The sequence below is a fragment of the Mustela nivalis genome (assembly GCF_964662115.1).
Source record: "Mustela nivalis genome assembly, chromosome: 9".
In the NCBI taxonomy this organism is placed as follows: domain Eukaryota; kingdom Metazoa; phylum Chordata; class Mammalia; order Carnivora; family Mustelidae; genus Mustela; species Mustela nivalis.
Genome location: NC_139028.1, coordinates 91,908,926 through 91,919,566, shown reverse-complemented (window position 1 = coordinate 91,919,566; position 10,641 = coordinate 91,908,926). Strand labels below are relative to the sequence as shown.

The 10,641-nt window shown below is 42.5% G+C and overlaps 1 long non-coding RNA gene across 1 annotated transcript; it reads right to left on the bottom strand.

Annotated features, from left to right (window-relative positions):
* Nucleotides 1-4,513: 4,513 nt before the first annotated feature.
* On the bottom strand, nt 4,514-9,680 carry LOC309873397. The gene is made up of 3 exons (XR_014316340.1): nt 9,604-9,680; nt 8,798-9,024; nt 4,514-4,554 (listed from the first exon to the last, which is right to left on the bottom strand). It is a non-coding gene; the product is annotated as an uncharacterized lncRNA (long non-coding RNA).
* Between the last annotated feature and the right edge of the window lie 961 nt (nt 9,681-10,641).

The following is a 10,641-nucleotide window of genomic DNA, read 5'->3' as shown; positions in this document are numbered from 1 at the left end:
GGAAAAAATGTATCCATTCCATGGATATTTGTTGCGTGCCTGTTATGCACCAGGCATCATGCTGGGCACAGGGGTGGGGGTGGGGATAGCATAGAAAGGACAACACTTGCCTCTATGCTTTACATCGGTGGTTCTCAAAGTATGTTCCCTGACACAGCAACATCCCTATTTGCTTGCAAGGGTGTTAGCCATGCAGATTCTCAAGTCCCACCCTATACCTACTGAGTCAGAAATACCAGAAGTGGGATCCCGCCCCCTCTAGGTGGATCTGATGCATGCCCCAGTCTGAAAACTGCTGCTCTAGGAGCCAGCCTCGGGTCTGGCTCTGCCAGCCAGGAGCTCAGTTTGCGTTGGGTGTTATTATGGCCAACCTCCACTGAGTGCTTATCATTGTCTGATACTGTGTGAAGCATGACATGTGGGTTGCGTCATTTCAGCCTCCCAACAACCCGGTTAGTGACAGATGACACAGAGGCACACTAAAAGTAAGGGGAGGTAGGCAGAATTCAGATGTCAGAGCCTAACCACGCTGCTCTATGGGGTCCCGAAACCAAACTCCCACGAGGACTGTGATTCATTCTGCCCTGGGCAAAGCCAATCTGCGGACAGAGACAGAACCATGGCTTCCCCCAGATGAGAGATATTATGCAGCTGGGTTTCAGATGCTTGAGGGAAGAAAAGAAGGAATGGGCTAGGAAGGGGGCAGAGGGCTGGCTGGGCTTCAAGGAGAGGCCAGGCCCACAGACCCACAGGTACAGTTGCTCCTCATCTTAAGGGAGGCTGATGTAATGATCAGGGAGGGGGAAGTCTTGTCAGTTCAGTCAGAAAGGGATTTCGTGTCATGACGCCTAAATTCAAGCCCTTTAATTCTACTTATCGTCTGTATTTGTTTCCTATTGCTGCTGTAACAAAATCTGTATTGGTTTCATATTTCTGCTGTAACAAATTACCACAGACTTAGTGACTTAAAACACCACGAATATATTCTCTGAGAGTTCTAGAGACGTCTACAGCCAAAGTGTTGGCAAGATCATATTGCTTCTGGTGACTTAACGGCAGAGTCCATTTTCTTCCCTTTTCCAGCTTCTGGATGCTGCTTGCAGTCCTTGGCGTATGGCCCCTTCCTCTGTCATCAAAGTCAGCAACCTAACATCTTCTCAGCCATCTGACCTCTGCGATTCTCACATCTTCCTCTGATTCTTAGCCTCCTGTCTCCCTCTTATAAGAAACTTTGTGATTATATTGGGTCCAACTAAATAATCCAGAATAACCTCCTCATCTCTATATCTTAACTTAATCCATCAGCAAAGTCATTTTGCCCCGTAAGGAAACATATTCACAGGATATACATATCCTGGGAGTGAGGGCTGGGATTTTTCTGTCTACCATACTTCATGACATTAGGAAAGTCACTTTTCTTTCTGGATTGTCTAGTTCTCCCCAAAAATGAGGATTATAATAATTTGTGGTCCTATTCTTTCAGAGCTGTGATTGAAATGACAGACATGTTCATTGCAATCACATTTGTAAATATTACTATTGCCTCAGTTTCTTCATCTGACAAATGGGGATGAGTGATGTTTCTTGTTCATTCAGTTAAGAGTATGTACTGCTTACTCAACCTGAGTTGTGTTGTGTTCACATTGCTTTGGAAAGGACTTGTCACAGCATCTACAACAAAAAGATGCTCAGGAAAATGTAGTTGCAATAATAGTGTGAGTTAGTTAGGTTTTAGAGCCTTAAATATGTGTCAGCGAAAGAGAGAGATGAGGTCAATTCTCTTGAGGAACTAACCATCTGATGACTCATATCATGGCGCAATGTTTGGAAGAGAAGCAATCAGCTCAGGTCCCAAGATGCTCCGGTGATCGGGAACTTAGGAGTAAGTCCACCGAGTTAGCCGATGGCTGGAATGATCCTCTGTCCCTGCCCTGTGGGAAGGGACAGCATTGAGGCTGCCTGTGCCCACTGGCGGCCATTACAGCCGCTCCTCTGGACCTGCATTTGTTGGTGATCAGGGGAACAAAAAGCAGCAGCCGGGTCCACCAGAAGAGAGACATTAAAGTTGATTAAGTGAGTGGGCCAATTAGCGTCTGGCTTCATGCAGTGTGGAGTTAATTAGCCTCTACAAAACAACAACAGCTGCTTTAATGGTTGGGCAAGAGGCCCAGCAGAGAGGATCCATGGGAAGAGAAGTGATAGGGCTAGTGCTTAATAACTTGGCCGCAGTGGGTCCTGCCCCACTAAAAATGTAGAACAAAGCCCTGGGCAAACTTCTCTGCATGCTTCCAGACAGGGCACGGGGCGGAGAACCAGACCCTTCTAGTGTCCTCCCCCTAGGGAGAGGCCAACCTCAGACCTCAGACCTGAGTTCCTTTTTTTTTTTTTTTAATTGTATTTAAAGAGAACCATGTAGTTTTTTTTTTTTTAAATTAATTTATTTGACAGATCACAAGTGGGCAGAGAGGCAGGCAGAGACAGAGAGAGGGGGAAGCAGGCTCCCCGCTAAGCAGAGAGCCTGATGCGGGGCTCGATCCCAGAACCCTGAGATCATGACCAGAGCTGAAGGCAGAGGCTTTAACCCACTGAGCCACCCAGGTGCCCCCCTGAATTCCTTTTTAATACACAACTTAGTTTGCAGTCTTACTAAAATCATGACCCTACACATTTCATCTTGATCCTGAACTTCATAATGCACATAGGTTGCTCACGTTGATATTTTTCCCTTATCACTAAAGTTAATATATATTATGGGGGTAACATTTGGAAAGTATATAAAAATACTGAGGAAGGGGCACCTGGGTGGCTCAGTCAGTTAACTGGCAGGCTCTTTTTTTTTTTTTTTTTTTTTAAAGATTATTTATTTACTTACTTATCTGAAAGACAGAGATCACAGACATAGGCAGAGAGGCAGACAGAGAGAAGAGGAAGCAGGCTCCCTGCTGAGCAGAAAGCCCTGGGACTCAATCCCAGGACCCTGGGATCATGACCCGAGCTGAAGGCAGAGGCTTTAACCCACTGAGCCACGCAGGCGCCCCTACTGACAGACTCTTGATTTCGGCTCAGGTCATAACCTCAGGATCATGAGATCCAGTCCCACGTCAGGCTCGGCACTCAGCAGGACTCTACTTGAGACTCTCTCTCCCTCTGCCCCTCCCTCCACTCACGTTCCCTCTCTCTCTCAAATAAATAAATCTTTAAAAATATATATAAATAAAAATACAAAGGAAAAAACAGTCCCTCCACCTTGAAATAAATTCATTCATTAACTATTTCTTTTGTGCTTGCTAAATGCTGTTCAAGTTGTTCAGACTAATTATGTATCCATTTTGTTCTTTCTCTATGCAAATATATATGCTGTTTTACACATCAGACTTATCTTGTATAATCTTGATAACCTACTGTTTTCAGCAATACGCCATGAACATTTTCCTTATCTCACTAAAATATTTTTTTAAACTACTCAGCCTCTATGGTTCCACTAACTAAACTATATTTTGGTTGTCCATTTATTTATGCCTCTTGCTTCATCTTCCAACAAAGTTCTTGTTTTTTTTTGTTTTTTGTTTTTTTTTTTTTACCACTATATCTCAATGCTTAGAACAGAGGCAAATATGTGGTTGGCACACATTTAAAATGTGGTGAATGAGTAAGCAAATGAGTGAACAAATTTAACCAATCCCTTCTTAGGGGCCACTGAGGTTGCTTCTACTTCTTCACCATCAAAAAAAGTGCTATTGAGGGCACATATTGTATGGAGCACTGGGTGTGGTGTATAAACAATGAATTCTCGAACACTGAAAAAAATTAAATAAAAATTTTTAAAAATGCTGTTATATCAGTTAAGATTACTTTCAAATACAAATGACAGAAAATCTCCCAAAGTAATGCCTTAAAAAAGATTTAAAAGTTTCTCTTTTGCAAGAGTCCGGGAAGGTACAGTGCTTTGCCTCCCATTGGCCTGGACTCCATTTCCAAAGTGACCTCACTGTTCAAAATGGCTGCTAAGTCTCTAGCTATACTCCAGTCAAAAACAAGGAAAGGAAGGGAAAAGAAGGATGCATTCCCCTTTTTAAGGAGCCTTCATGGAAATTCCATATACTCCTTCTGCTTCCTTTCTAATTAGTCATAATTTCCTCATGTGACTTTATGTAGTTGCAAGGGAGTCTGGGAAATGTAGTCTTAATATTGCAGCTAATATTCAGGGATACTGTTAATGAGGAAGGAAGGGGAAAAAATTGGGGACCACTAGCTGGGATGGCTCTTGAACTTATGGATTGAATCCAGTCTCTCAAGCTAGCCCTTCACTAAGGTGACCCTTAGTGTTTTCTATCTGGGGGTTGGGTCAAGTCAATGTGGCTTCTTGGATCCAGGCCTGGGACCAGTGCACTGGAAGGTTTCAGAGACTTCACTTCCGTGCTATAAACTTCATCTTGCCAGTTGACACAGTCATCACCAAAGATTGACTCAATAAAGATGCCCCATTTCCCGGAGGATGTTTTTCCAATTAGTGCACAGAGGAAGTTCCAGCTGTGAGGACAGGAGTCCGGGTTCCTGAAATGCAATGATTATTAGTAACAATCAATCAAACAGCCTCATAGGACAACAGAGAGAAAGCCAGCTTTCAGGGATGCTATGTGGGACAAGGATGATGGGCTGCCTGTAACAAGAGGCGATGTGCCTCAACCACAACGTGGCCAAGCCCCTGAGACAGTGAGGGACTTTGTAACAAGGTTTTACTGCCTGCAGTAAAAATCCTGCCAAAACGCATTCAGGAACGTGTGGGGAGACGTGTATTCATTATTATGCCCCTAGCAGCTATCACAGGAAACCATCTGGGCTCCGTTGGCCTATAAATTTGCAGCTTGCAGTTGGGTGGGCTACAGGGAATCGGCCAAGCGGGAAGTCAAAGTGTGAAGTGGATCTGGCAAGTTCCACACACAGAGCTAGCTCAGAAACTCACCACTCCTGACACTTAACGTTTCTTTTTATTTATTTTTTTTTTATCATGAAATGCATCACACCTACAGAAAAGTACACAAAACATAAATGCACACTTTAACAAATTATAAAGTGAGTTCCTACTCAGCAATCACCCAGGTCAAGAAATAGGACACTGCTGGCCCCCCAGAAGCCTCTCAAGGGTCTGCTCCTAAACATGCTGCCTTCTTCCATACCTTCCCCAAAGATCATGATCCTGACTTTAATGAATATAACTTCCTTGCCTCATTTGACTGTTTTGTCACTTAGGGATTCACCCCCAGATGGTACAATTTACTTTGCCTGTTTTTGAACTTCACATTGTTGTGCAGAATCATAGAGTCCATATTCTTTTGTGTCCGCATTCTGTGTTCCGTGTTATCATGTTAGACTTTATTCATCTTGCACAAGGCTCTAGTTGTCTACATTCATTCCTGAATAGCTTCTGAACATTTGGGTTCTTCTCAGGTTGAGGTTACTACAGAAAATGCCACTCTGAGCATTCTCGTAAGTAAATCCTTGAGCACACACATATGCGTCTCCACAGCCGTGATTCTCAAACTTCAGCGTGCATGAAAATGAGCTTGTTAAAATGCAGATTCCTGGTCCTCCTCCCTGAAGATTTGGATTCAGCAAGTCTAGGGTAGTGCCCATGCATTTTCATTTTCAACAAATTTTGGGGTGTCAATGAGGCTGCCGATCCCTGGACCGCCCCTTGAGTAGCACTGGAGAGCTGGAGTTGGCCAACTGTAGCCTACAAACAAACTTGGCCCACCACCTTCTTTTGTATGGGCCGTGAGCTAAGAATGAGTTGACATTTTTAAATGGTTGGAAAAATTTCAAAGAAGAATAATATTTCATGACACATGAAAGTCATGTGAAATTCTCCTTTCAGTGTCCATCAGTAAAGTTTTATTGGCACACAGCCTTGTCAATTTCTTTGTGTATTGTATGTGGTTGCTTCTATGCTTAGTAGAGTTGAATGGATTCGGTAGAGACCGATTTACTTGTTGGTCTTTTACAGTATAATGTTAAGTGTATTTTTAAGTGTTTATTGGCTATTTGATTTTCTGGTCTAGGAAATGCTTGTTCAATTTTTTACCCCTTTGGGTTACCTTTCCTTTTCTCTACAGATTCTGGATACAATTCTTTTGTCGTTGATATGTGTTGCAAACACCTTCTCTCATTCTGGGGCTTGCCTTTTCATCTTATGATTGTGTATATGTGGTTTTTTTTTTTAAAAGATTTTATTTATTTATTTGACAGAGATCACAAGTAGGCAGAGAGAGTGGGGAAGTAGGCTCCCTGCTGAGCAGAGTGCCTGATACAGGGCTTGATTCCAGGACCCTTAGATCATGACCTGAGCCGAAGGCAGAGGCTTAACCCACTGAGCCACCCAGGCACCCCATGATTGTGTTTTTAAATGAACAGAAGTTTTCATTTCAATGTAGTTCTAACTTATCAAACATTTTTGTACGTTGTTTAAGAAACATTTCCCCACCTTGAAATCATGAAAATGGTGTCCTTTATTTTTTCAAAGTTTTATTATTTTACTATTCACATTTAGGTTTTAGTTTACTTGAAATTGACTTTTTGTGCAGAATGTGGGGTAGGGATCTAATTCCATTTTGATGGATACTTAATTTTCCCAACACCATTTAGTGAAGGGCACTTTCCGCACTGTTGCGTGAGGAAACTTTTGTCATAGAGCAAATATTTATGTGTAAGTGTGGGTCTGTTTATGGGCTCTTGGTCTTATTTTTCTGGTCTATTTGTCTGTCCTTGTACTAATACCACATACACTTAATTACTGTGGCTTTATAAGTGTTAAAAAGCTAGTCTTTCCATCTTGTTCTTCTCTTCTTTGGCAATGTTTCAGCTATTCTTATCTCTAGAAGTTATTTTCCCCTTAATTTGTTCACAAAAAACATGAAGCTGATGGACAGTGAGAAGTCAGAGACTGGTAGCAGGGTTGATTAGTACAACCTCTTCGGAAAGCAGTTTGGTAATACTCTGCTTATAGACCCTTTCTCTACCTATACCTCCCCCCAAAGGGCACATACTTTAACCCCTAATTCCATTTCTGTAAATCTAGCCTAAAGAAATATCCAAAACCAAAATTCAAAACAGGGGGAAAGTTTTTGAGTTAACAAACAGACTCAGTGTCAGAGCTACATGTTGGAGGTACAATGAAGAAGAAACCTACCTTCCAGAAACTTCGAGTCTTTTTTTTTTTTTTTTTTTTGGCCCACAGCTATTATAGCCGGAAAATAGGATAAAGGATTCAGGTCTCCTTCAGGGAGACAGCCATATAAATAGAGCATTTTGATCCAGTGTGGTAAATGTTCAGAGAGAGGTATGTACAAACACTAAATGCACAGAAATGTTCATGCCAGCATTATTTATAATAGTGGGAAATTGAAAACAACTTAAATGTCAGCCAGTGGAGGGACAAAGAAGTAAATTGTGGCATATCCGTATGATGGACTATTTTAGAGTTATCAAAATAAAGACTGTGAATGGAATAAATGATTGGAGTATAACAATAAGCGATAAAGAACAAAACACCGCAAAGAAAAACCCTCCTGTCTGTGGAGAAAACAGTAAATGCATTGAAAAAAAAAAAATACTGGAAGGACTATACCATCATGATAATAGTAGTTATGAATATGGGTGATTTTTTTCTTCTTTCTATTTCCCAAGCCTTTGGTAATGTGGTTATAGAAATTTAGAGGGAAAATGTAACTGAAACAGTCCTTACTCCTCACAGATTCCTTTCAGGACCTGCCCGTTTCAATCAATGTGCTAAAAGCTTTACATGTAGAACTTATTTAGTCCCCAGAGCCCTAAAGGGATAGGTGTTTTTGGGTTATCATCTCCTCATGAAGGGAGGAGAAGGGGACAGAGAGGTGAAGAAACTTCCCCAGGTCAAAAAGTGAGATGCAGAGTTGACACATGGACGTCAATCTGCCACAGTCTGTGGCCCTCGCCACGGCACCAGCCCACTTCCACTTGCTTCAGAACATGGCAACTTATTTATTTATTTTTTTAAAGATTTTATGTATTTATTTGAGAGAGAAAGAGAGAGGGAGAGGGTGAGAGAGAATCATGAAGCAGACTTGGTGCTGAGTGTGGAGCCCAATGTGGGACTCGATCTCATGACCCTGAGATCATGACCTGAGCGAAATCAAGAGTCCGACACTCAACTGACTGAGCCACTCAGGTGCCCCCGGAGCCGTGGCATCGTTCAGAGGGAACCAGACCACAATGGCTAAAGAGTGGCTCTGCTTAGAAGAGAGGAGGTTATGAGCCTTAGGACCCCTCCAGCCCAGCGATTCTGATTCTCAGCCCCGTGTCACTTTAACTAGCTGGGAGATCTTAGCTAGTGACCCAAACCTGCTGAGCCCCAGCTTATCCTTCTGATAAATGCAATCAGCAGAACTCATCTCTTAGGCTGTTGCATTGATTAATGAGATAATATATATCCCATGTCCTGCAAAAGGGAGGCACTTGTTAATTTGTTCCCATCCACCCAAGGACACAGGAAACTTTAAAAAAGACAGACCCCAGCCTTTTCCTGTCGCTTGGCCTCTGGTTATTGTCCTGGGTGTAATGGAGTGGAAAACTCTATACATGGCTCCCTCTGACAGTGAATTTCTAATCTCAGAAAACTTAATGGTTTTTGTCAACCTGATTGTCCAGTGAGAGCGGATTAGGGGAATGACTTCCTTGTCACTGGAAAGTTGACTTGCTTCACAGCGTTTTTCCTGGTGCCGGTGGGAGGCGTGATCGATACTACACAGACCTAAATACTTACCTGTGGTCTGGGGACTAAGGACAAAGGTTGGACGTTCCATTTAAGTGCCTTAGCCATTTCCAAGTAGACCTGGGCGTGATGTGCATTAAGTGGTTTAGGCTGGTGACCCAGAGCTCTGCAGTGTGATGGGGCAGACTGGCAATCGAGCAGCTGCTTTCTCCTGACCAGTAAAGCAAAGGCCCCTCTGGCTCCTGCTGGATTTGTCTTCTCAGCTCCAGGTTTCCCATCTGGACAAAGGAGAGGGTCGATTAGTTACTGTCGGCACATGAGGGAAGGTTGGCCTTGCTGGTTTCCGTATCAGAACTTTCCAGACACAATGTGCTGATGCACAAATGGACGGTGGCGACTCACTGAAATCTGGGTCCAAATCCCTCTCCATCGCCAGCTCTGGGCCAGGAGCACCTCTTACATGAGGCATGTCCACAGCAGATGGAACTGTGAGACAGACCTCAACATGGGAGCGCCGGCCAGAATTTAGTTACCTAGGGGAACTCCCGCCCTGCCTAGGGGAGATCTCTCAGCCTGGGAGGGCAAAACCAAACCCTATTTTATTTGATGTCACTTTCTTGGGAACATCATCTCTGACCTTTTAGATGAGTCAGATTCCCTGACTTTCCCTTCCTGATGCTTACGCTAATTAGAAATGAATCCATGTCTAAATCAATTCCAATATAAGCTCCACGAAGTCAAAGACATTCGCCTGCCTGGTTCTCTGCTGATTCACAGCGCTCAGAACATTTTGGGCACAAAGTAGGTGTTCGATAAATACTTGTTGGATATGTTAATTAATAAATTCATATAATTACCTGTTTATGCTCTGTCTCCCGTACTTGTCTAGAACTCCCATGAAAGAACTGGGTCTGTCTTATTCTCCCTTTGTATTCTTAGCACCCAGAACAAAACCTGGCAGGTAGTAGACCCTCAATAAACAGTGAAAAGTAAAGTACTTAAAACTTTTTACATTGAATTAATGATATTAATTTTATTTAAGTAGTAAAACTGCAATATAGTTGGTTTAGAAAAAGAGGGTAAAGTAAAAGACCCATCTCCCGTTAATATCACCCCTCCTGTGTAACTCCTTTAATTATTTGCTATTTTTCCTTTTAAAGTTTTCCACTGTGTACTTTACACATAATTATAATCAGGTTATTTTCAGCACATGCATGTACACGCGCAGGCGCAGAAACACACACATACATATCAACTGTCCGGGTGGCAGGGAGTTTTATGAATTTAAGAGCAGGAAGGGAGGCTCGGATGAATAACGTCTTTCTCATTGTTATAATTAATTGTTGATCCTACAATGGGATTGATAGCATCATGGGAACTGCTAGTGAGAAACATTTCTTTCTGAAGTTTCAAGTTTTACCCCTGAGGTCAAGGCAAATCTGGCTATGGAAAAAATTCGCAGGTTGGAAATAACCCACAGGAAAATGCTTTATTTTTATGCTCGCAAGTCAGGGAAACTTGCTGTGGCCGCTTCTAAACATAAACCTGTTATGTACACTGCAGTGGGCTTAGCGGCTCAGGGCTCATTTCTCAGCCTTTTTCATTTGGATCATTATGTGGAAATCAACCCAGTTTCTTTCCTTAAACCCCTAGTGATACATTGCCAACAAGTGATTCAACTGTAATTATAGAAGTGGGGAAACCACGGCGTAAGTTAAAAAACAAATCAAACCCCCACTCTATTACATTCAAAATACACTTCTAAACATTAAGAGGGGAAAGGTTCTACTCCTTGTAAGGACAGTCTATAATGATGGAAAGCCTCTTAATTGACAATGAGGAAAATCCATGCAAATTTCTTACTGACAAATAACGTGGGCAGGAAGTTGAATGAA